The sequence below is a fragment of the Amborella trichopoda genome, chromosome 6 (genome assembly GCF_054954075.1).
Source record: "Amborella trichopoda isolate Santa Cruz 75 chromosome 6, AtrichopodaSantaCruz75HAP2 v2.0, whole genome shotgun sequence".
NCBI lineage: Eukaryota > Viridiplantae > Streptophyta > Magnoliopsida > Amborellales > Amborellaceae > Amborella > Amborella trichopoda.
The window spans coordinates 15209884-15236521 of record NC_142341.1 but is presented as its reverse complement, the minus strand read 5'-3'; the positions used below and the strand labels follow the sequence as shown (position 1 = coordinate 15236521).

The 26638-nt window shown below is 36.0% G+C and overlaps 2 long non-coding RNA genes across 2 annotated transcripts; one reads left to right on the top strand and one right to left on the bottom strand.

Moving 5' to 3' along the window:
• Positions 1-6042: 6042 nt before the first annotated feature.
• Positions 6043-8675, top strand: LOC110007620 (uncharacterized). The gene is made up of 2 exons (XR_002281617.2): positions 6043-6507; positions 8305-8675. It is a non-coding gene; the product is annotated as an uncharacterized LOC110007620 (long non-coding RNA).
• A 920-nt stretch (positions 8676-9595) lies between these two features.
• On the bottom strand, positions 9596-12151 carry LOC148781623 (uncharacterized). The gene is made up of 2 exons (XR_016057860.1): positions 11688-12151; positions 9596-10268 (listed from the first exon to the last, which is right to left on the bottom strand). It is a non-coding gene; the product is annotated as an uncharacterized LOC148781623 (long non-coding RNA).
• Between the last annotated feature and the right edge of the window lie 14487 nt (positions 12152-26638).

Below are 26638 nucleotides of genomic sequence, written 5' to 3'. Positions count from 1 at the left end.
TCTATTATAGTCCAAAATTCTCAAGAGGCCTCTATTACAAATGACTTAACACATTTAATGGAATAAAATAAAAATCCCATTTTTTAAAATAATAACCAAATTGTCCCTAAGCACTTTTCATGAAATGACAAAATCATCCCTCTTTGAGCGGCCTTTTGCCATTGCTAAGCCTCAAGAGCTTTTTCGGAGACTTCTGATGATAATTCGGGTGATCAAACATTATAGAATTGTTGCTTGCATTATTATGCACGTTTTGATACCCATTGATAGTCTTGAAACATAGTTTTAAGGAAAAACTCAAAAATCTATCCAAGTCCATAAACTTTTGATTCTTGGACCACCAATGTATCACGATCCGTGATGTTTTGAATATTCTTTTTTATCACAAATTGAAGAGAACTCTGTCGTGATCATTTGTGATAAAATTCGTCTGTTTTGGTTTTCGTTTGAGTGCATTTCAAATTTGGGAGGTCGTTGAAAAATGGGATTCTAGCGACCGAAAACTATACCTTATTTAACCTCAAAATCCAATGTTGTTTGTCCTCCGATCACACTAAAAAATTATATCAAATTGAAGTTCTTCGAAGCACGGTTGCAATGGACTCATACTTGCTACTATCCGACATCGGGATCTCAAGATATTGCCCCTTGAATATGGAGATGTTTCACTTTTCAAATCTGAAATTTCAAGTTTTGAGGTCATCTTCTCTATAAGAATTCTCTCGTTTCGGGTCATGTCATGATGCATGCCATATGTTAAAAACGAGCGTATTGACGCGATCTAACTCGTATCCGAATTTTAAGAGTAATTCGAGTCGAAATGAGAAAGTGATGAGCACTTAAAATTCATCTTGAAATGAGAAAACAAAGTTTCCACAAATGGAAACTGGTTCACCGAGGTTGCACCGCAATAGTGTAAACCCACCATTCTTTGGTAAGTTAAGCCTAGAATGGTCTCGAAAGGTCCAATTGAGCCAAAATTTGGTATTTTAAGGTTTTTCGACATTCTGGATCTAACAACGGTGGTCTGATATTTATCTGAGACCCCGAAAATGGGGCTGCAGTTATATGATCCATTTTCAGCATGATGGAACTGAATTTGAAAACTGAGTTTCGTCTAGATTGGATCAAAACTTATTGGAATGCGACGAAAATTTACGAGTATCCTTAGGGAATCCAAAACTACGCTCTCATGCATTTTGAGGCTGATTTGACACTTCTTTTTAGATTAGCGGCGTTTTTGGTGCTGACGGGACCAGCTTGCAACTAGATCTCTCTTTATACGTCCCGGGGATACAAGTACGCAAAAAATGACGTATAATATACGTGAAACATAGCTTTTATTTTTCATTTTAACTCGTTTTGTTTTGCCATTAAACCACCACTGTAACAGGCTCTCTCCTCCTCCCACTGGGAGGGTGAGAGTTTGAGAGAGAGAGAGAGAGAGAGATGAGCTCACTAGGTATGAAAAGACTGATGGAACCACCCATCCCACTAGGAATTGTATAGTCACCATTGAGATTGAAAAAACATTTACAAGTTAGCCTAGGTTTAAATAGCTTTGCGGAGAAAGGCGAGCTACAACAAGGTGCATGAGCTCTTCTTGTAACATGCTCTTGAGGGCTTCCCCATTTCAAGCCAAATTTTGGCTAGTCTATAGCTGAAATTTCTTTGTTTTTCACTAGAAGTTGAGGATTGGTAGCTTGGTTTTGTGTTTTTTGGGTTAAGATCTCTAGAGTTTTGGCCTGAAATTGGAGGTTAGTAGCTAATTTTATTGTTGCGTGAAGACTTTTTAAGGCTTTTTCGTGAAATTAAATGTCAGTACCTGGTTTTTGTATGTTGGGAGAAATTTTTAGGGTTTTGGCCTGAAACTAAAACATGCAATTCTTTTCTCTCTCTCTCCCATATTTAAATTAGGCTCCTTTATTTTCTTTCCCCTCCATGCAAAACATTTGCAAAAGTAACAAGGTTGAACCTATGACATTGTTTTATTCTGTTTATTTCTTTATTAATTTTTCTTTTTGAAAGAGATCATATCTTCGAGAGCTTGGGTGTTTGTGATCAATTGGCTTATGCTTGTGCTCATTTGTGTTGGAAAACGAATCTTTCAGTACCTTCAAGTACCTTTGCTATTGCACAGTGCATACCTTGTTAAATCCCAAGTCCTAGAGAATGTTTCAATTCTTAAATTTAATAATCGAAGATAAGTATTTTTCTTTTGATTTTTGGGTGTAAAAATCTATAAGCGTGATTTTTTTAAAAGACAGCTTGCACTTTCAATATTTTTGAGAAAAAGTTTAAATAATAGAAAGGAGCTTGGATCTTATCGGTACATCTGGGTTTCACAACGGTTTACTCCTTACTTTTTTCATTTTTTATTCTTTTTTATTGTTATTTATTTATGTATTTATTTATTTTGAGTGTATAAGGGTGCTTTGAATGTGGCAATGAATGAATTGAGTGATGACTATTTTTACAAAGGTTGGAATGTTGATTGGTGGTCTTTGGCTCAAGTGGCGGCTGCTATGTCAAATATGGGCTTGTTTGAGGCAAAGATGAGTAGTGATGCCTTTCAGCTGTTGGACATGAGTGAGAAATGCTACCAAATATTATTTTCTAGTACAAAGAGTTAGATCAACCTGCTTTCTAGGGAGAAGGTGCTTCCGAGTTCTAGACTAACAACAACTTCTAGTTGGAAAACACGCCCTTAAGGTTGCATGATCATTCACTTTCCATCACCGTACAACTCATTGATTGACTCATGAACGTCTTGGCCAAAGACTTACTCTAGCCATGAAGTTAGCGGTATACCCCTCTCTAATGGTGCATTTTTTTTAGGTAGATCGGTGGGGAATACTGGCCCCTACTCATTTTTAAAAATAATTAACAGTTTTCGAATGCATCAGTGGGAATGGAAACCTTGACTGGTAGCTAAGGTTCAAGTGGTGCCACCACCACGACCTCAACCGCATTCCGAAAAAAATGGTAAGTCTGTGGGGATTTAGGCCCCTATCCTGTGATGAGAATGGAGTTAGAGACCTCACGATGAGGCTCAGCAATACTACTGCCAAGGCACGTTTGATAAAGGGAAGTTGTGGGGAGGAAGAGAAACTGTCATCTATATTGTACAAGTTATGTTCTTAACACGTGGAAGGTTGATTAAAACATCATATATAATGTACAACTTCCTCATTTTAAGTGAGATTTGCTTCTGTGGAAAACCATGAACGTTTAAAATATAATGTTTACCCAATGATGCTGGGACTTATGCCTGATAAAAAAGACCTTCAATGCCCTAAACCCTTTGCTTGCCTTCTCTCCACCCTCTGCACCTCTCTTCTTACTAAACCTCTGCCTCCTTTCAACTGCCTATATATATATATCTCTCTCTCTAACAAATAATCCCTTTTCGTATTCAAGGAGAATGATTTTTTGGTTGCTTGAAGCAAGGGGTTGAGTGAGACCTTAGGAACTGTCAATTGTCTAGTGGCCCTTTCCAACACTTAAAGTGTGATTTGATTAATGCTTAAATATGAGCTTGCTTGTTCACTAGGAAAGTGCAAAAGAGCTGCAATTTTAATCAGTTTTTTAGTTTTTAAATACGGTGAAGTTTGTGTCAAAATAGTTTGTGCATGAACAAGAATATATGAACACTTATTTAATAAGAATGACATAATATGTTTTTATTCTCTCTTAGCAGTGATTTTTCTTCTCGATCTCATGTGAGTTAATTTATCTATGCAATGAACGTACTAGTAAATATAAATATACATGACTGGATCTTGGATTGTTTTTCTTTCTTTTCTTTTTTGTAATTTCACTCAAATTTTCATCTTTTGAGTATTCAAGTTTGTATCAATCATTAACTGATTTAGGATTGTTTTATTTTGTTATTAATCAATCCTTAGCTTATTTAATCAAGTTTCAAAGGTTTTGAGAAAGCCTAAGATGATGTATGTTATATTGTGAGGAGTTGGATGAATTGTATAAAATATATTGGAGGATTGCCTTGTGATTTTAGAGGACTTTGGGTACATATATATGTGTGAGTGCGAATATGTATGTATGAGGCCATACAAACATAACATACATGATGAAGGGATGGAGCCCTAGTCATCACCACATAATACTAATAAATCGGTTGTTTTCCTCTAAAGGGATGGACCCCCACTCATCGTCTACAAGTACAATTGCTTTGAACATGGCAAGCAAGGGCGATGGTAAAAGAAGTCTCCAATGGATCCCATATGAGGAGAACTTCTTTGTCGATCTTATGGCCAACGAGAATAAGACCTGAGGGGTTTAAGAAGGGTGCATGCCCACAGATGCCTAAAGCCATGAGAGCCAAGTCATACATATTAACATTGAAATGAGGCTAAAATGCAAGTATAAATTCTTTAGGACCATGTTTGGTGAGATTAAAAGGCTTATGGCTGTATCCGGTTTCAAATGGGATGAGTCAAGGAAGTTGGTTAGTGCTGAGGCTGTTGTATGGGATGATTATCTATCGGTATGTAATTACTCAATCGATACATGGGCCATCCAAGTCAAATATCACTCGTCTAACATATATGTACTAGATGCAGGAGAATGAATGAGCAAAGAGAAATTAGAACTAGAGCTTGCCTGACTTTACGCAATCAGATAAGATATTCGCAAGTGGAATGGCATATGGCACCATATATCAAGTGGGGGTGACCTCAAAAGTGACACACAAGGGGTCAACACTTTGTCCACTGATGTCCCTCCCATGGAAGTCTAAGATGTATCCAACTAGTCCTCTTCTGATGGAACATTGACATCTGGGACAAAGAGGCGACGCTCCCAGACTCCGACAACTCAACATCACATAACAAAGCAACCCACCCCCACTGAGGCGATGGTTGTCGCTTTGACAAAGATGGTCGAAGGCATGAAGGTGTTAGTGAGTGGCATCACACCCAGCAGCAATACTCCTGTTGTGGAAGCTGCTTTCAAGGTTAGGAAGGATTGCATTCAGCTTGTTGAAGCTATGTAGAGAGAAGGAGAATTTGGTAATGCAGTGCTCTTAAAGGCAACTAGGATACTTACAGGATGTTGCAAAGGTAGAGATGTTATTAAACCTGATGAAGCGAAGGCATCAAAAGGCTTTCTTGGATATTGATATGTGGTGCCTCCAGTGGATCTTGGATTATTTTTGTATTACTTTATAAAACTGTTGTTTGTATGGCCAGTGATTTTGTATTTTGGTATTATTGAGTTTCTTGTGATTTTCTTTTACGGTATGGATATTTCTCTAAGATACTATACGAATGACGTTTCTTTGCTTTTATGGTTTTATTATGGTTATTGTCTTTGATGGAAAAGGTACTATATCGATGATGTTTTTTTGCTTTATGGATGATGTCTTCCATGGAATGGATGATGTCTTCCGTGGAATGGATGATGCATTCGATAGTATAGTTTTGTTATGGTTGATGCTCATGGTTGTATGGTTTTATTATGTCAATGCCGTTGATGGAATGGTACTATATGGATGATGTTTTTTTTATTATGGATGATGACTATTAACCTTTTTTATCTATAGCTATGGATCCCCAATGTCGTCGATTGTTGGTAATAATTAATGCTGCATATGAAATGTGTTGTGTAGCATATTGGTCTATCACTACCTAAAAAGAAGGGAACGTGCTAATACTTCAATTATGACGGGGACTAAGTATGTTGAATACTTGCTAATAGAGCACCCTCGCAAGTGCATTGACAAGTTATGAATGGCAAAGACCGCAATCATCGATCTATGTAATTTACTATAGGAGAGGGTGCTAATTACATGCACAATATATATATATATATATATATATATATATATATATATATATATATATATATATATATATATATATATATATATATATATATATATGGGAAAAACTGAGGTTAGCCCTCTCTCGCACCCCATTGAGCTGCGTCCAACGGTCGTGATCAAAAAATTCGAAATCGATGGTCAGGATGGCTTAGCCGCTTGCACTCTTTTTTTAATGGGGCGCTAGCACATCCACTAACACATTATTAATGTTAGCCTCTCTCTCCTATTCTCTCTCTCTTCATGGACCTCCCTCTCTCTCTTCACGGACCTCTCTCCTATTCTCTCTCTCTTCCCGGACCTCCCTCTCTCTCTTCACGGATCCTCCCTCTCTCTATGTTCAGCAGTAGCGATGGATGCGATAGCAGCGATGCAACAGCCATTGAAGCCCCCTGGGCTTGGGCATCGCCTTTCCTCTTTATCAACCATTGCAGCCCTCTCAGCCCACACAGAGGGATGGACACCTCTCTTTGTAACTGCAGCAGCAGCAGCGCATCCCTCTCTCTCTGTCTATATGCAGCCATTGAAGCCCCTGAGCTTGGGCATCTCTCTCTTTTTAGTAACTATTGAAGCCCTCTGAGCCCACACAGAAATAGAAGCCCTATCGTCCCTCACCATTAGCAACTATTACCTCGCAACTGTAGCCCATCCCATCTCTAAAGGTACTCTCTCTCTCTCTCTGTATTTGACTCAGTCAAATACAATCTGTTGTCTACAATTTCCATCAATTTGGGGTTTATTGGGGTTTTTAGACAAAACCATGAGGACCACAGGCATCTCTGTATTAGATGAGATACAAATGCGTCAGATGCTTTCGCATCTCTGTTTTGGATGAGATAGCTTCTCGTTTGGATCTGTGTTTCTTGTGAACAATAGAGAGGGAGAGTGGTTGCTGTTGTTTTTTGAGGTTGAGGTGGGTTTCTAGACTAGTCTTCCTAAGATTGAATGCGAAATCGAAAAATTGGATCATATAGACTAGAGAGACAAATAGTGAATTCATCAAAGTTGCATGTTGTATATTATGGAATGTGGGTTTTTCGTTTGTTTGCTTGAAATATTTTATCTGATATGATATAAGATTAATTCATTAGATTTGGGAGAGTTTTTTTTGTTGTGTTATGATAATTTGGTGAAATATTGATAATTCCTTATTTACATGTTTAAGACAAAATTAGGTCCATTACATGCGAGCAGCAGATATTGTTACAGCACACTATGTCACTTACTCTTTTAGTGTTAAAAACAAATAAAAAAGAATGTCAAATTGGTTCTAAAGAACTGATCTAAGATCAATTCTGTGAAAAAATTCAATTGAGAACAAGCTCTGGTGTGACTAGTTGAAATCAGATGACTCGAGTTGTTTGGCTGAGGTTTTCCATTGGAGAAGTCTCTTGGCTTCCTTACTTCCATATACCTTTCTTCTTCTTTTTTCTCATGTATCTTTACGGGTATTAAAAATTGAGAGCATCATGGGTTCTTGACTCCATTGTGGTGAATGGATGGTCATGCACTTCCAGTTTTCTAAAATGTAATTGGTGATAAAGATACCCAATAAAGATATCTTGTAGATGCAAATATCTGTGAATATATATGTCTTTGTATATACTCTTCCCCGTCCATAGCTACCTTATTCCCTAAATGAATATTACATGAATGTGGTATAAAATATTGGCTGAATTTTGTTAGAAATGTGCTTATTTGGGAACACAAGGCAGGACTGTTTAATGGCTTACCAATTCTTTCATAGTAACAATGGAAACAAAAATGGATACCATTGAAGGGGAATGAGTATCAGGATACTTGTATAATATTTGTAATTATCATCAGTACTCCTTTTTCAGGACAGGATGGCTGATGTTTAAATTTGTATCGAACTACAATTGCGGAAAATGTTACTTGCGGCTTGATGAATGCATGCTGCTAGTGCACGCTACAAAATTACAAACTAACATGTTACTTGTGCCCTGATGAATGCATGATTGGTATTATTAAAATTGAAATAAATTGAGTTTCTTATTTCTGTTCAATATCTTCATGTGGCATCTGATGCACCATATAATGAATCCCTTACTCTTGGAAATTAGAATACATCTGTTGCAAACATTTATTTATTTTTTCAATTGTCTTTCTCTCCAATTTTCTTTCCCTTTTTGCTTTTTTGTTGCAGTTTTGTTTTTGGCCATTGGGTTTTTTCACCCCTGTTGCATTGAGTTTATATCATAAGTATGTAGTATCTATTTGTTACAATTTTATCTTCCTCTTACAACGCTAAGGACAAAATACTTTATAAGCTTCAGGCCCATAAGAAGGCAGCATATGTGAGTTGATGGTAAGAAGCAATTGTTTATAAGTCATGTTTGCATGTTCATTTTGAAACATTTGTAAATGCATGTAAGTTCATATTTGTAATTTCATTTGGAATACTATTGTCACTCATCAAAATGTGTTTTATGTCTCAGGCAGAGAGAACAAATTCATATGGAACAACTTCAAAGGAGGGGCTCTGTTGCTTTTTTTTTTTTTTTTTTGAAAAGTTTGTTGTTAAACTATTGGCATTATTGATGTAGGTTTTATGTTATTCACTCAAAAAAAAGATATAGGTTGTATGCCATTGTACTCTTTTCACTTCTTTTTGGGTTGTTAGGTGATATGTAAGGTGATTGGGTACAAGGAACGAAACATTATTTGATAATGGGCAGGACTACTGAACTTTATATGAACAATTTTTTAATTGAATGGACTACCCCATTTGGCAGGTAGTTGATGAATTTGTATGTAATATTATAGTTATCAAATGCAATGTATTATCACTATGGCAATAATTTGTCAACCTGTTTCTTGAAACGTTTTTAGATGAGTTGAATGTATTTCAAATTGTTATTAGATGCTATATATTATCACTAGAGCCCGTCTAGCTAATTGTGAGTCTTTCAATTTGTTAAATGTACAATCTCAAGGTCAAGATGATTAACTATAGGGTTTTGATATCTGAACAACCTTTCAGATAGATTTTTCGAGTGCGCCTTACGTCTACAATATAAGGTTGGCACCTTATATAAACTTTTTCCTGCTCTTGGCTGCTAAACTATAAGCCCAAGCTACATGAATTTCTTTGGCAAAAATGAGCAAGGAGTTTTAGATGCATTTTTTAGCAAATTTTTATTCTCATTTCATTGAGATCACCCACATATCCCTCAAAGGTGGAATGCCTGGATCCTCCTTTTGATCAGACTACCATCCTCATCAGAAAAAAAAAAAAAAAGGATTCACAAGCATTCTGTAAAGTGCCTAAAAATACAATGTCCCAAGATCGAATGGAAAGCAACCCATATTTAGACAGTGAAATCTAAGTGCTTATAATGTCCAGTTTTCTTTGCTGAGAACATTCTAGTGATTCTGTATCGGATCCTAAAATTTTAGATCAAAACAAATACTCCCAAGGAGATTTTATACCAAATGTATAGCGCACTTGTGCATCTCAAGCAATCGCTGCTGGCAATAGTAAAACAACAACAAAATTTCCGAAGTGGCCTAAACTGCACAAGATCACAAGTTTCTCATAAGAATCAAGGTGATAAAAGACTCCAAATGCTCGGCTTTGGAATGGCTTACAAATCAAATCAAATCTAATATCTTCTAGTTTAAGCATCCTTTTTGGATCTTTGTAGAAATCTTGCTCAAATGAGAATCCCATGACTTAAAAAGAGTTCGCAAATATTGAAACCAGAAGCACAAAAGGAGGAGCACAGATTTCATAAATCTTTTATCATTAGCATCCCTCTTTGGGGAGTCAAAAAGTAGTAGCAAATATACAATATCACTCTATATGTCACACAGAGCACATAGAGAGTGAGAAACAATAAAGAATATTGCACCTAAAACTATGAACACAATAAAGATTAAGAACAAGCAAACCCCCAACATCAGAGAACCCATGTAACCTCTCGTCATTCTCTAGCCCCCCTCTCTTTCTAGCTTAAGAGCAAGTAAACACCCCCACCCTAAAAAGGATGGTGGTGGCTCTGTTCCTCTATATATCTCTCTCTCTCTGTCTCAAGGTTTCCAAGGAGCCAAAGGTGGCGGAGGAGTAGGGAACATGGGTGGCACCGTAGAGAAGATGGTATTCTTGTCGATGGAATGTGACTCACTGGAGAGAGTAACCAAAGCAGACCAAAGCGAGTGGGGTCAGTGTAATTGTAGTTTCCCTCTTACATCTTTGAAACCATCATGCTTGTCGGGTCCTGCCACTATTGCCCCCACAAGTGTGTTTGGGTTAGGCTTGGGTGTGTCCCTCCCCATTTCCACCCACCCTTGCAAGAGTACTTGATCTTGTTCTTAGGGATTGAAGCTGCTCTATGGTGCTCATGTTTTGGGTTGTGGTTTTCGAAACCCACAATATAGCTCATCTTTCGCGGGTTCTTGCCTAGAATGTAATCAATCAGCAACATGGAAAGTGGTTAAACATTGGTATGAGTAATTTCAGTATTAATCAACCAAAAAGCCTCTCTCTTTCTCTGAAATTGTAAACTTAAGCATGCATGTATAAGAAGAGTTTTGGATCTCATGGGGAAGCACATGCGCCACCACACTCGCTCTGTGAGAAGGTTTTAAATTCTCCCAAAAATATTTAGCTTACCCCAAAATTAAGCTTCCATGTACAAGAACCATACTAAGGTGGGTCACTCCTAGGATTGGAGTGTGTTGTGTACCTACACTAGCAATGAAATGCTTTTTTGAGTTCTTTTATTTATTATAAGAAAAATTATGGGCAATGCTTCCTGCTTCCCTAACATTGTATCCAAACCAAAACACTACAAATTTGGCTAAATTTTGCAAGACCATAGTCCAAGATCCAATACTTTGGGGTGGGGGGGGGGGGGAGAGGTTCAACCCTCAGCTGAAAATTGTTTCAGTTTCACAGGCAGCAGACCCATTTGAACAAAAGTCTCTTTTCTTGGGTCATTTCTCCAAGCCTTATCTTTAACTAAATTTTGCAAGATCACAGTCTAGGATCTGACATTTGGGGTTCAACCCTCAACTGTTTCAGTTTTATGTCTGTATACCTATTTGAACCAAAGTATTTTATTTTTATTTTTTTTTGCCTTGAGATTTATCTTATCATATATCAAATGATAGATAACTTACTCAACAATCAATGAGTAAAATAATTTATCCAATGAAAAAAAAGTATTATGCGAGAGTACATGGGTTCTTGCAAAATTGCGTAGAAAACCAATTTGGCATTCTTTTTTTATTTGTTTTAACACTAAATGAGTAAGTGGCATGGTGTGCTGTAATAATATCTGCTGCTCAAGTGTAATGGACCTAATTTTGTCTTAAACATGTAAATAAGGAATTATTAACATTTCACCAAATTATCATAACACAACAAAAAACTCTCTCTCAAAACTAATGAATTAATCTTATATCATATCAAATAAAATGTTTCAAGCAAACAAACAAAAAACCCACATTCCAAAATGTATAACATGCAGCTTCAATGAATTCACTATTTCTCTCTCTAATCTATATGATCCAATTTTTTGATTTCGCATTCAATTTTAGGAAGACTTGTCCAGAAACCCACCTCAACCTCAAAAAACAACAGTAACCACTCTCCCTCTTTATTGTTCACAAGAAATATAGATCCAAATGAGAAACTCTCATCCAAAACAGAGATGCAAAAGCATCTGACGCATTTGTATTTCATCCAATACAGAGATGCCTATGGTCCTCATGGTTTTGTCTAAAAACCCCAATAAACCCCAAATCAATGGAAATTGTAGACAACAGATTGTATTTGACTGAGTCAAATACAGAGAGAGAGAGAGAGAGAGAGTACTTTTAGAGATGGGGTGGGTTACATTTGCGAGGCCAGCCAGGGATTTTTGAGCCAATGAGAGGGCTTCAATAGTTGCTAATGGTGAGGAACGAGAGGGCTTCTATGTCTGTGTAGGCTCAAAGGGCTTCAATAGTTACTAAAAAGAGAGAGATGCCCAAGCTCAGGGGCTTCAATGGCCGCATATAGACAGAGAGAGAGGGATGCGCTGCTGCTGCTGCAGCTACAAAGAGAGGTATCCATCCCTCTGTGTGGGCTGAGAGGGCTTCAATGGCTGATAAAGAGGAGAGGCGATGCCCAAGCCTAGGGGCTTCAATGGTTGCTGCATCGCTGCCATCGTGTCCATCGCTACTGCTGAACATAGAGAGAGGGAGGTCCGCGAAGAGAGAGAGGGAGGTCCGCGAAGAGAGAGCATAGGAGAGAGGTTGAGGTCCGTGAAGAGAAAGAATAGGAGAGAGGGGCTAACATTAATAGTGTGTCAGTGCCCCATTAAAAAAAGAGAGCGGGCAGCTAAGCCATCCTGACCATTGATTTCGAATTTTTTGATCACGACCGTTGGGTGCAGCTCAATGGTTGCGCAAGCAAGCTAACCTCAGAACAAGTTGCCATATTTTTAAGCACCAGCATATACGATCAGCAGAATACGGCAGTCCAAAAATGGTTCCAATAGTCAAGGAAAATCATAAGTTTCTTCTTCAGAGTTTTACGAGCAATCTTACATTTGGAACCCTTGTTCCTGCAGCCACCAAGTAATGATACACCTACCCACATTGCTGTTAGCACCAAAAAATTCAGAGGTTGCTCTCTACTTAGTTTGCAGTCTATACAAGCATGGTGCTATAATAATACCCGTCATTTTCATTTGCAACTAGCATTTGGTGTTTATATATCAGATATCATTTGAAGAAAGGTTGCATCTTTTTTTAGTTCTTTTTGGATTATGTCACACATGCATACAAGTTATACCATTTCAAGAAATTGTCATTTATGATTATTCATGTCTGTGGCATGAACATTCAGTGTTTTTTATTTGTGATTACAACAAAAATATCGATAGCATATACAAATAGTAGGGGCTTTCAATCCCATCTTTGCCCTCACTATGATGTTGATTGTAATATATATACATCAACTACCAGAGGCAACTAAAATAGACTATTCTATTGATGTATATGTACTAAATGTCATACATATCAGGAAGGAAAGTGAAAATTCTTTTAATGGTGTGAGAGTATATAGAAAATGTCAATTGCATCGCAAATTTGAGGCATCGAAATGCACCACAATAGAATCGCCCACAAGAATCACATGAACACGACCTACAAATTTAAGAACTAATACCAGTCCAACATTCCGACATTATTAACCTGGGACACTTGAGGCATATTTTTTATTTTCTATGTGTAACTAATGTTCTTATTATTGTACTTGTCTTTTTCATTTTCATAATTACATCGTAAAAGAACATCTCGAGAACCTCTAAGATCTAGTTTTTTATCCTTAATTCAGGTTGTGGTTAACATTGTCCAAGGAGTGCTTGGATTTTAAAGGACATTGAAGTTTATCATGCAACATTCTAGACCCATCTTTTACAATTTAGGTTATTTTCTTCATATCTCACTGCTACCAAATTTCTCTCTCTCTCTCTCTGACCCATTATCCCCCACCAGAAATCTAAGGCTTCTCTATCGATCAAACTCTCTCTCTCTCTCTCTTGATATAATATAGTTTAGCTTCAATTAATGTTTTGTCCCTAAAGAGGAAAAACTAAAAAAATTATAAATAAAATTAATATTGTTATAAGTCTCTCTAGTTAATCAATCACAATTACCTAGAATTTCTTCAAAACTCCAATAACTAATCAAACACAAATATCCAAAACTTACTAATTGACCCACATGTTGTCAAACACAGGTACCTAGAACATTTTTAACATTGCAACATATTATCAAACACAGACACCTAGAACTTCCTTTCAGTAACTTCTTTCTTCCCAGCAAAGAAGGACTTCCAATTTCCAAGGCACGTTTACCTTCCAGTTATCAAAACCCTCAATGTAATATACTTTGAGTAAATAGAGGAATGCAAAAAAATTCATTTTCTTCGTAGCGCCCTACTTAAATTTCCATACATACAAATTGAAATTGCTTTTTTATATAACAATTACTAAACTTTATTATTGGGAAAAAAAAGACAACAAAGTTTAAATAAAGACCTATGTGATCTTTTATTGAGGAATAATAATTTTTATTTTTTTGAATTTCACCCCTTTTGTTTAGGCAAAAGATCACTTACAGGTGGTCTTATTACAAAAACATATACTTCAAAATAAAATCAACATAACAATAAAATCAAGATCTTAAAACTTGATGCCATTGAAATAACTATGCACTATGCTTGAGAATAAAAAATAAGATTACAATAAATAAAAGAGAAGAGTGTCAGAGATTACTTCAACCGGGCTTATTACACCCTACACCGAGTCACCACCATCCGATGGCACGGGATCGACGATCTTGCTTCAATCTCAAACCTGAAAAGCAAGTTTAAGTCAAGCCACACGAATAGAACATGAACCCCTTTGATTATAAACTCAAACCCTAGGTGAATTCCTTTAGCAACCTAGTTTGAGAGAGATGAATTCTCTTTTTGCTAACCCTATATCCATAGTTGAGATATGGGAGAGAGAAGAACTCCATAGCATAAACCCGTAGCCCCTTTTCACAATGTGTGAGAGAGAGATCAAATATGAGAGAGAGAAACTTTCTTAAGAGAGAAACTTTTTTTAAGAGAGAGAGAAAAAAAGATAAGGTGTAGAAATTTTGGGTAGAGACAATCTTTTTTTTTTTATAGGATTGAACAAGATTAGGGTTTGTTCTCTTTGGTTTTCCTCTTCTTGTGATATTGAACATGGACCATCAATCAATGGTGACTTGTGGGGCGGGAGATCTGAGACATCAATTCCATAAATGGGCCATCAACATTATGGAAGGTACGTGAACCCTTATACCCCTGTCTTAAACAATTTTCCCATCAATAAAAAATAGATAAAATAAATTTAATCAAAATATTGTGCATATTATAAAACCACACAAGTCTACTCAATCATTTTATAAAATCTTTCAAAGATATATCAAGTCAATATTTAGTCAATATCTTCCAACCATATGGCCACATGCCATATCACCACAAAAATAGGAAAGAAAATAAGGGTGGGGCATGCCACCCAAGGGAGGCACTCATGGGCCCCACTTTCTAGAAATATGGTAGGCCCATGTGCACAATAGGCCCCCATGGTATTTTTATATTTTAAAAATAAATAAAAGAATTTTATAATATTATTTGAATAGTTAAACTATTGTAAAATCAATATATTTAAGTTTATAAATCCAAAAATTATAAATACAATATCTAGTGGTTTATAAAAATTCAAGTAATAATTTTAAAATAATGAATATTATAAAATAAATACAATTAAATTAATTTGATGGGAAAATGATTCATATGGTTTAGGAATTGAATCAACAATCATGAGGCATTTCACCTTTCAACTGTGGACTACATATCACACTTGCTTTATCAGACCGACCCAGTGTTTCTCATGACTTACAGCCCAAGCAGGGGCTCATTAGTGGGTCACCAAAGTCTGGTCGATGAGCCAAAGGGTCGCAATCCCAGTTTGTGGGTTACAGGTCCTCCCCTAGAGACGAGTCAATGTCACTTAGATCTAACGCGACCACAACTTTATGACGCATAGGGGTATCTCTTGCACATGCATACGCTTCACTCTAAAAGATAGATTTCTAGTTTTTTCGAACGATCTATCGATATGTATGTCATGTGATAGCATATGGATAGGGCTTTGGCTCCCGTCTCTGTAGGCCACCATCACACACAAGGGTCACACAATCCTTCGGCTCACTCATCCGAGCATATGCTCCAACCTCATCAGGGGCTAACCCATTAGAACTATTCTCGATATGTTCTTTATGCACAAGTAACATGGGTTTTTTCCTAACCGACTAGCCTAGATCGTCAAGTACATATCGGTATTAGCAAACATCGTTTGCTTAGTATGGTCCACGAGAGACCACACTCCCACTGAGTTCATGTTTCATTATATCATTTCATTTTACAAGCACTCATAAGATCTTTAAAGGCCACATAAACCCAACAAAAGTGATGTCAAAGCAACATATAACTAAATAAAACCCAACCTCAACTATTCAACACCAACGAACCCCACTTTGCTTTGCCATAACATCTGCCTCTTTATTAAGTTCTCAACAAACATGCCCAAACGGAATATTTAGCCTCTCACAAATATCTAAACCTAATTTCTTAATGTCATGGACTCTTCTACTTGAATTTGCATAATTAATAACATTCATAAAATCACTTTCTACTCCTATAATCTCCCCCAAGTTCTTCTCGATAATATTCAATCTGAGTAAAGCACACACTTCATCCTCAATTAGCTGTAACCACTCCGCAATGCCCAGAAGACTCACCAAAACAATATCATTACAGTCTTTATTTAATTCTCCCACCCTTGCATGTCCCTAGCCACCAAGAGAGCTCACATTAAAATTCAATTTAATAACTCCATTAGGTGGAACTCTCACATACTTAGCACCAAGTTCTTAGACTTCTTCATATTAATTATGTTTTTAAAGATTAAACTACAAGTTGTGCCTAAATACACTCCAACACTCATCTCTAATTAGCAACCATAATTATGTTAATCATCATCATCGTCAAAGCCTTTTCCCAATTAATTGGGTCGGCTACATGAATCATGGTCTGCCATTCTATTATGTTAAGAGCATTCCCTCAGTGAGGACATAGATCCACATATCCTTTCTCACTACTTACTGTGAAATTATAGTAACTGTAAATATTGTCTTTATACAACATTTCTTTAAAGTTTCTGTATACTGCTTTGTAACCCTATAAATTGAGGGTGTTTATAAACAAGTTGAATACAAAAATGTTAAATTTCTCTACATGGTATTAGAGCAAGGATTAACAGTCCTGCAATACGACTCTTCTGAAACCAACATCTGAATACCGCCTGCTATACCACCTTACCAAAAACCGCTCTATTGATACCACCATTTTAAGCCTCCGTGCAACATTGAAACCAACCTACAATTCGAAAACCACCTTAAAACCATCTTAGAATACCAAAATTGCCCTGCAATTGCTGCGAAACCACCCTCCAACAATAAAAACCACATTACAAACCCAAAAACCACTCAAATCACTAGATTTGAAACCGTCATATGAAAACTACCAAAACAACCATCTAAACTTTGGGAAACTGCTATCTAAAGCTTGGGGTTTGACACCGCCATCTGAAATCACCTATTTCCATATTTCTAAACCAAGAAATAGTCATTTAAAAGCAATCTGGATATGTGATTGCCTCAAACTCGAATGAGATTCATTAAAGATCTGTCGATCAAATATGGAGTTTTTCACTTGTTTTTTTCTTTCCGACCATCCTGTTGTCTCTCAACGAGTCTCTCTTTCTCTCTCTACGACAAGAATGTCTCTTTTTGGGTCTCTCTTTGCGCCTTGTTTTTTTCCTTACCGCCTAAAGGCAACAGGCTCTCTTTTTCTCTCAGCACCTTTTTTGTTTTCTCCTCCTCACCATCTAAACGCAACTGGCTCTGTTTCTCTTTATGCGCTTTCTTTTCTTTCCACGATCCAAAGGCAATAGGCTTTTATGCAAAGTTACTTTATACAAAAGTAATTTTGTACTCTACACAAAAGTTCCTTTTATTACAAAAGTAAAAGGAACTACCTTCATCACTTTATAAGTGACGAAACATATTATTTCCCCTTACCACCTAGGCTTTTTCACATAATTTTGAATCTCTCTTGTTGACTGTACCAGTCCTTGTTATAACGAAAAGGTGAAACTCATATCAGCTTGTGCCTAGTAAACTAAATGAAAATAACTACACTTTTTGGGCTCCCTTTATGAAAAATGTGATTCTCCCTTTATGAAAAATGTGATACATGGAAAATGTGGAACTAGATAGAAACCACATGATCCAAAAAAGCTAGCTGAATGGGGAGTCAATAATACTAGAATAATAGCCTTGTTAATGGGGTTTGTAGAGACTAATAGTGGGGCCAATTTAAGTACTTTTTATAATACTAAAGAGTCATTTTCGTAGAAGAAATATATCATCAAACTAACTGGGTCAGGAAGTATCAGTTAGTACATGAACTTTGTTCACTCTGCTAAGGTGACCAGTCCATTCAGGACTTTTATTTTACCATGAAGGTGCTTTGGGACACCCTAGCCCTTATGCAACCTGAAATCAATAATGAACCCAGCATAAAGATTGTCGAAACATCAAGAAATGAGTTCAGAGTTATTGAGTTCTTAACGGCACTTCGGCTTGAATTTGAGAGTGTCAAGGATGCCATGCTGCACAGAGTCACTCTTCCTACTCTCATTCATCAAACTTTTGTTGCATCTTGAATTTTTAAATACAAATACCCTAAACAGAGTTCTTCTTATATACCTCACAAGGACATGTCATATGTTAAATGTAATTACTATAAGAAAGTTGGGTATATGAAATTCATGTGCCCAAAGAAAAAAGAAGAAACATGTTATTGCAGCTCTTATAGAGTCATGCCAGCCCTCTGAAAGATGCATCATGATCAATCTGCCATGTCTATTGTAGTTGCTTTGTCTTCAATAACTCTTACAGTTGAGCAATTACAGTCTATTCTCTCTCAATCCCAACTTCCTGCTAAATCCATCCCATCTACTGCAGATAACAATATTTCTGCTTCTTGGTTGATAGACTCAAGTGCTTCACGACACATGAATGATAATGAGTCTATCTTAGTTGATTGTAAACCTTTTTTTGACACTATTCCAACTGTTGATTAGAACATTATGAAAGTCTCTAAGATTTGCTATATTACCATTGCTTCTGATCCCTCTGGTAAACTACACATTTCTGGTGTTTAGCATGTTCCATCTATCACTATGAATCTACTTTCTGTTGGTCAAATTATGTGCTCCAATTATGATGATATCTTTTCTCCCTTTGGTTGTGTAGGATTGGTGGCAATGGAAATTGATTAGGACTGTGCATAAAATAGGCGACATGTACTACCTTTATTTGGCAACACCCTCGTCTGTTAGTGCCATGTCTGCTCATGGTGCTATTACTTTTTGGCATCAATATCTATGTAATGTTTCTGCTTCTAGGTTAGAATTTCTATTGTATTGTGGTGTTCTTGGTTCCACCACTACTAAAGTGTATGTTGATGTCAAACATTGTGAACTGTGTAAGCTTGCAAAGTCTCATGTTTTGCCATTTAACCGCAATAGTACAATTTCCACTTTTAAATTTAATCTTGTGCATACTGATGTATGTGAGCCTGCTCCTATTTCTTCAAAAGGGGCTTCACGATATTTTATTACCTTTATCGATGATCACCCTTGATATACATGGGCATTTTTTATAAAATAATCGCACTGAACCTTTTGATATTTTTATCAAATTTTACTCCTATGTTAAAACTCAATTTTCTACCAAAATTAAAACTTTGCGCTCATATTTTAGTGGGGAGTACATTAGTGAGATGCTTCAAAAGTTCCTTTCAGATAGAAATATTCGACATAAAAATCTTGCCCTTATACTCTTAAATATAGCAGTATTGTTGAATGTAAAAATCATCATCTTTTAGAGACCACAAGTGCTCTTCTTTTGTCTAGCTTTGTTCCAAAGTCATTTTCGGCTGAAGAAATTCGCACTGATGCCCACCTAATAAACATTGTGCCTTCTTTTGTTTTATTTGAGTACTCACCTTTTGAGCGAATTTTTTTCTCACCCCTTTTATTACTCAACTCTTCGTGTTTTTTGTTGTATTTGCTTTGTTTTTATTGCCTACATCTGAGCAAGATAAATTATCTACCAAAGTCGTGAAATGTCATCTTATGGGACAGTCCTGATTATAAAAAATGATATAGGTGCTATGATCCGGTAAGTAAGAGAGTTCGAGTATCTAGACATGTTGTATTCTATAAACACACCCATTTTTACTAGACATCCGCTATTACCAAATCTTATTCTGATTTTGCTTTTCTTATCCCTTTTTCTGATAATGATTCATCACCTTCTACACCTCAGTAATCAAATTCTATCTTTGAAACAAATTGCCAAGAGGAAGCTCATTCAATTGCTGCTACAGATCCCAATCAAGTACCTGCACCTACTAATTGTGCACATACACCTGTTGTGTGGCATAATACACATGTTAATGTTCTGCCTTCCTGATTTGTGGATTATGAGTCCTACTTACCTTAGCATCAAGTCTTTCTTGCCTTTATTCATTCTTATTATGAGCTACAAACCTATAAGAAGCTGCCAACTACGCGGAGTGGTAGCAGGCAATGACAAAAGAATTGAATGCCCTTGATCGGTTGGGTGCTTAAGACTTGGTCCCTCTTCCAAAAGGAAAGAATGCCATTGGTTCTCGATTAATCTATAAAATTAAAACAAAAGCATATGGTAGCCTTGGACGATATAAAGCTTGTCTAATCGCACAAGGATACAATAACAATATACGATTGACTTTGCCGAAAGCTTTGCCCCAGTAGCTCATATGACAATTGTTCGAACACTTATTTATGTTTCATCTATCCGACAATGGCCATTATATCAGCTAGATGTCAAAAATGCATTTCTTAATGGTGATATTGACGAGGAAATATACATGAAGCTTCCTCTTAGGGTTACATATTCTTAAATCCCTTTATTTCCCTATCAGCTTCGCTGCACCCTATATGGACTCAAACAAGCACCTCCTGCTTAGTTTGAAAATTTTCGTAATGTAGTGGTGTCAACAGGATTTCGACAAAGCCGTCATGATCCAGCTCTATTTATATCTGATGCTTCTACTGGTCGAGCACTTATGTTATTTTATGTGGATGACATGATAATATCTGGTAACAATAAGGGCACCATTCATAAGATTAAACAAAAACTCAATCAAATATTTGAAATGAAGAACTTGGGGTTCTTGCCCTATTTTCTTGGCATAAAAGTTGCTTATTATCCTCGAGACTATTTGTTATTTTAACACAAGTGTACCTCAAAAATTGTCTCCCAAGCTCACCTCATGGATGACACTAAGAGAGTTGATACTACAATTAAATTTAATATCAAACTCTATGCAACATATGGTGAACTACTCCCAGATCCAACATTTTATCGTCAAATAGCTGGGAAATTGATATACCTGACTATTTCTCGCTTAGATATTGTTTATGTTGTGCATCTTGTTAGCCAATTCTTGAGTGCTCCTCAGTTTGTTCACTTAGTTGCAGTCTTACACATGATTCGTCATATCAGATATACTCGACACCAGGCTTTGTTTTTCTCTTCTTCCTCTCTTGAACTTTGGGCATACATAGGCTCAGATTTTGCAAGAAACCCAAGTGACCATAAATCAACTATATGATTCTATATTTTTCTTGGTGACTCTCTTTTATCATGGAAAAGAAAGAAGCAAAAACATAATACCCAAATCACAACTGAAATTGTTTGGCTTCGATAGTGCTTGTTGATATGACCATTATTATTACTACTCCCACACCACTTTACTATGACAATAAGAGAGCCATCTACATTTTTAAAAATCCATAGTCTCATGAATGTATCATTCATAGTGAAGTTGATTGTCACCTTGTTCAACAACAATTTTTTGGTAGACACAATTTCTCTTCTATAAATTGCCTCCTCTGAGCAACTTACATATTGCATTTCAATTCTTTATGTTTTTTGTCAAACTCTCCATGATTTCTATCAAACCATTTCAAGTTTGAAGGGGAGTGTGAAATTATAGTAATTTTGCCTCTATACATTATTTCTATTCATTTTCTGTGTATTCATATTAAGAAGGTTATTTATTCTATATTGCTTTAGAACCCTATAAATTGACGGTGTCCGTGTGCAGTTTGAATATACAAAAATACTACATTTCTCTACACTTCCAATCATGTCCTTTTGGGCCTATTCCTTACATTTTTTTGGCTTTCCACTTGAACTAACTCGCTCCTCATAACAAGTATTATATTGTGTCTGCGCCAAACATGGCCAGTCCACCTAAATCTATTCTCTCTCATCTTATCGCTTATTGCTGTCTTACCTAAATTTTCCTGAATATATTCATTTCAAATTCTATCCCTTCTTGTCTTCCACTCATCTATCTCAATATCATCATCTCCTCTACACTCATTCTATAGGTAAATTATTTTTTAACCACTGAGCATTCTGCCCCATAGAGCAAAGTTGGTCGTATTGCCCTTCAGCTTCATTGATGTACAATGATCACACATAATTCCGATTGCACATCTCTACTTTGTCCATTCAACTCTAATTCTATGTATGACATCTTTTTCAATCTCTCCATTTTTTTAGATTATCGATCCAATATATTGAAAGTGAGTTCTTTTTGGTATTTCCTTGCCATTAATATTTACTATTTCCTCGTCTCTATTCCTATTATTACTAAACTTGTATTCCATCAACTATGTCTCAGTCTGCCTAATTTTAAAACCTTTAGATTCTAGAGCATCCCTCCAAAGCTCTATTTATGTTGACATCATTTCATGTTTTATTGATCAAAACTATGTCATTTGCGAACAATTTGCACCATGGTACCTCATCTTGTGGGTGCCTAGTTAAGTCGTCCATAATTAAGACAAATAGGTCTAAGCTCAATACTGACCCCTAATGTAGACCTATTGTCATTGAAAACTCATGCATCGCTCTAGTAGTTATTCATATACTAATTAACGCTCTATCGTACATATCTCTCACCGAGTAGATGTAGTGTTTGGAGACTCATTTGTTTTCCAACACCCACCACTCATTTGTACACTATCATAAGCTTTCACTAGATAAATAAAAACCATATAGAAGTATTTTCCCTTTGCCCTAAACTTCTCAATCAGTTGCCTAAGTAGGAAAATAACCTCAAATGTTAACTTTCCTGGTATAAAACCAAATTGGTTTTTTGATACACTCGTTTAATGTCTTAGCCGTTGCTTAATCACTAGCTCATAGAGCTTCACAGCATAATTCATAAGTTTGATCCCTCAATAGTTCGTACAAATAAGTATTTTTGCTTTATTCTTGTAACCAAAATTTTGAAGCTTATTTTTAACTTTCTTAATTTTCCAAACCTCCCATAGAATAGTAGCCAAAGAATTTTCAGTGTACATTTCCCCACTTTAGGAAGCTTAGGTAAGTTCAAATGATCCAAGACATGACTAGTTGCTATCGGAGTTGCAAGTTGAATGCCCATCAATTTGAAAGCCTACATCCAAATCTCATAAGTAAAAGGAGAGCTAAGAAATAGATGGTCACCAGTTTCGTCCTCAATTTTATATAAAATACAAACATTTACTATAACATCAGCCCTTATCACCAGAATATCTATCGTGAGACTGCAATCAAGAAAGAGCACACTATACATTCTACAACAAAAAAAATCCATAGACCTGAGGTTTTAGAAACCACTAATCTTGATTGGAATCACTCGATCCGGATTCGCAATCGGGGGGAGTCATTCCAGTTCCCCAATAATATTTGAATCCAGTTAGTTCCCACTAGGAACCGGCCGATTCTAGCCACAAAAATTGCTTTTTCTATTAGTGAACCAGGCTAGATCACTAAATTCCTATAATATATTTATTTATTATAATTTAAGTTTTTATTTATTTATGGCCCACGACTACCAATACGAGTGCAAAAAAGCCATGCTTAACGATTCCCTTAAGCACGACTTCCCTTTTAAACGGATTTGGTCCCCCTGTCTATTGCATATCACCAACGTGGGATTAAACATCAAAACCACTTTTGAGTATGAATTTGCTTCAGGAATATGATAAGCCCGATGACCAAACTATATAAATCTCAATTTGGACTTTAACCTAATTTGCCACCTCTATGTAGGGCCATGCTAGGGTTCATCATAATCCAAACTCACCCGAAATCGTTGCCATCACATGGCAAAAATATCAAAAAAATAAAAATAAAAAAAAATTAAAGCTCCATGACATCAACTAATGAGAATTTCGTCATTGTCATCTGTTTGCAAATTGAACAACGTCGATCAGCAAATTCGACCAAGAGAAATAAAGAGACACGAGGGAGCCTTATACTTTAGACCTTGGGGTGACAACGGGTTGGATCATGTCCAGCTAGATCTAGACCCTGATCCAAAAAATTGATATGGGACCCGGACTTGATCAGATCCGACCCAAAAATTAAAATATCTATGTATTTAACTGTATTTAAATATGTTTAATATACTGGGACCCTCAAAAGATTATTGGACCCCAACCTTGGACCCAAACCCGGACCCGTATAGTGTTATTGGTTCCAAGATTTGGACCCGAACTCGGACCCATATAGTGTTCTTGGGTCCAAGATTTGAACCCGGACCCATATAGTGTTTTTGGGTCCAAGATGGGCTCTACTCCTTGGGCCTGGATCGGGTCCGTGTCCATTGCCACCCGTGCTTAGGTCCCCAACAACTTGGGTTTCATAATCCATGGCTACATCCTCGGCTAGCCTCTTCACCTTCACACTCACAGTCCACGGACCTCCATTTGCTTGATCCATTAAGCCCCTTCTTCTAGCGATTTCCGAATCCTAACACGAATACCCCATGAAATAAAAGCACTCTCTTATCCAAATAAAAGCAAGACCCCACCCCTCTATCCAAATAAAAGCATTTCAACTGTCAAATCCTTTTAAATTGTCATCCCAATTCCTTGTTTGACTTATAAAAATATTTGAATTGTTGTTGTTATAAATTATGTTAAATTGAATTCTTATATAAACTATGTTATTATCATATTTAATACAAATTAATAATTTGTAAATGAAAATTCTTACATATTTTTTCAAAAAGTGTCAATTATAATTATATTTTAAAAAGTTACATTATCTTTTCCAAAAAAATTTGTATTTTTTAATACACAAAAACTACTATTTTGGTATGAGGTTATTTTTTTATCACTGTATACTCCATTGTGGATTATGTATTCATATCAAAGATGCAAATCGTAATGTAATGGTCAAAGTGACATTCAAATAAGGAATGACATCTCAATATTCACATATTTTAGAATATAATGAAAATTCATAATGTACAAACCCCCAGTTTATATTGAAAACTCACAAAACATCATTTAAAATGATTTTTTGAAAATTTTTAAAGGCCGGATCTAGCCGATTCTCCAATATAGACAGCCAATCGTCCGATCCAAACTGGGTTTCCGAATGGCTTACCAGGGTCATTGATCTATTTTTTAAAGGGAAAGGTTCTAGCATAGAAGTTCTATACTCCCCCTACTATCCAGCCGTCCAAGTTTGATCAAGAGAGCCACTCTCTGTTTGATCTTAGATCTGACGTCTCAAAGTATTTTATTTTTAGTTTTTTTTGCACAAATTGTATGAATATGAAATTTGGTACGTGCTATCTACTCATTGGGGCGCACCTATAAAAAATATTAAAAATAATTTTTTGATAAAATATAATGACCAAAATATCTTTTGAAACTTTCAAAAGTATTTTATTATTTTATTGGAAATATATTTTTATATTTTTCGCTAGTGTGAGTTTAATAGAGGAATGAACGTCAAAAATTTGGTGTCAAAATAGTTTATAAAAAAAATTTAAAATAAAATAGTCTAGAGATGTGACATTGTGATGGAGGCAATCTTAACCATCTATTCAAAATAGATGGTTGGATAAGGGGGAGGATAGAACTTCTATGTTGCAGAAAAACATAAAAAGCTTGCCTTTTTTTAAAACCTTACAAAGAACTATGTTGTCCAAAACATAAAACCATAAAATGGAATCAAACAACCAATACAAAATTAAATGACAAATGCAACAAATTATTTCTCATTTACCTCTAGGTGTCCTTAACAAAAAGAACCAGTAAACTTCATTAGAATTGAAACATCATTTCATTAATTTCCTTTTGGGGTAAACAAACCCAATCTTCCTCTTCTTAGTAAGAGCTTCAAAACGTTTATAATTCCAATTGACCTGAGACCCCAATAAGGACTGCTATCCAATCCTACGTGACTTTATCCTAGGATGACAAGTGTAGGGTCGGATGTGAGTGTCAATAGGAAAAAATACTTGTGATGTTGCCACGTGTCCACACAGAGGTCAGAAGAGGGACGGGAGCCCAACCCAACCCATGTGCTTCGAAGTGTGTCTCTCTCTAAAAATCTCTCATTCTCTCTCCTCTCTAGTGAGTGTGTTTTATGGCCTCCTCTCTCTCTCTAAAAGCCGGGCCTGTTGTATACTCTTTCTATAAGTCCAAGAAAGATTGTCCCCTCTACTCTCTTTCCCTTAGAAGTTAAGGAATTGCAATCTTAAAATGTAGAATTACGGACGCATTTCAAAAATCCATAAAAAAAAGGTGGTTTTAATGTTGAAAAACTTTTAATTGATCATCACGAAATCGAGATGAATTGAGTCCTAAAAATAATACATCTTGCAACGTATTATCTAGATTGTCCAATTTCAAGATTTTCTAACCATTTTTGGAATTTAAAATTTCATGATTAGATATGAAAAAAGAGTTTCAAATAATCTTAAGATTTTTTTGAACCAAAATCACATATTATGATAAAATTTGGGGGTGCGTCTTAATTAAAATGTTTAAGGTTGCAACCTTATAGAAACCACACCCATAAGTTAGCGGTTTCTCTCTCTAATATCTAAAAAGCTATTACTTATTTTCCTTTTTCATTTTCTCCCTGTTGTTAATGTTTTAACGTAAACCACTTTTTTTTTTTTGGACAATATTAAGTATTTTTATTAAAGAAAGCATCGATTACATAATTGTAATCAAATATAATCAGATATAAAAATAGATTTTA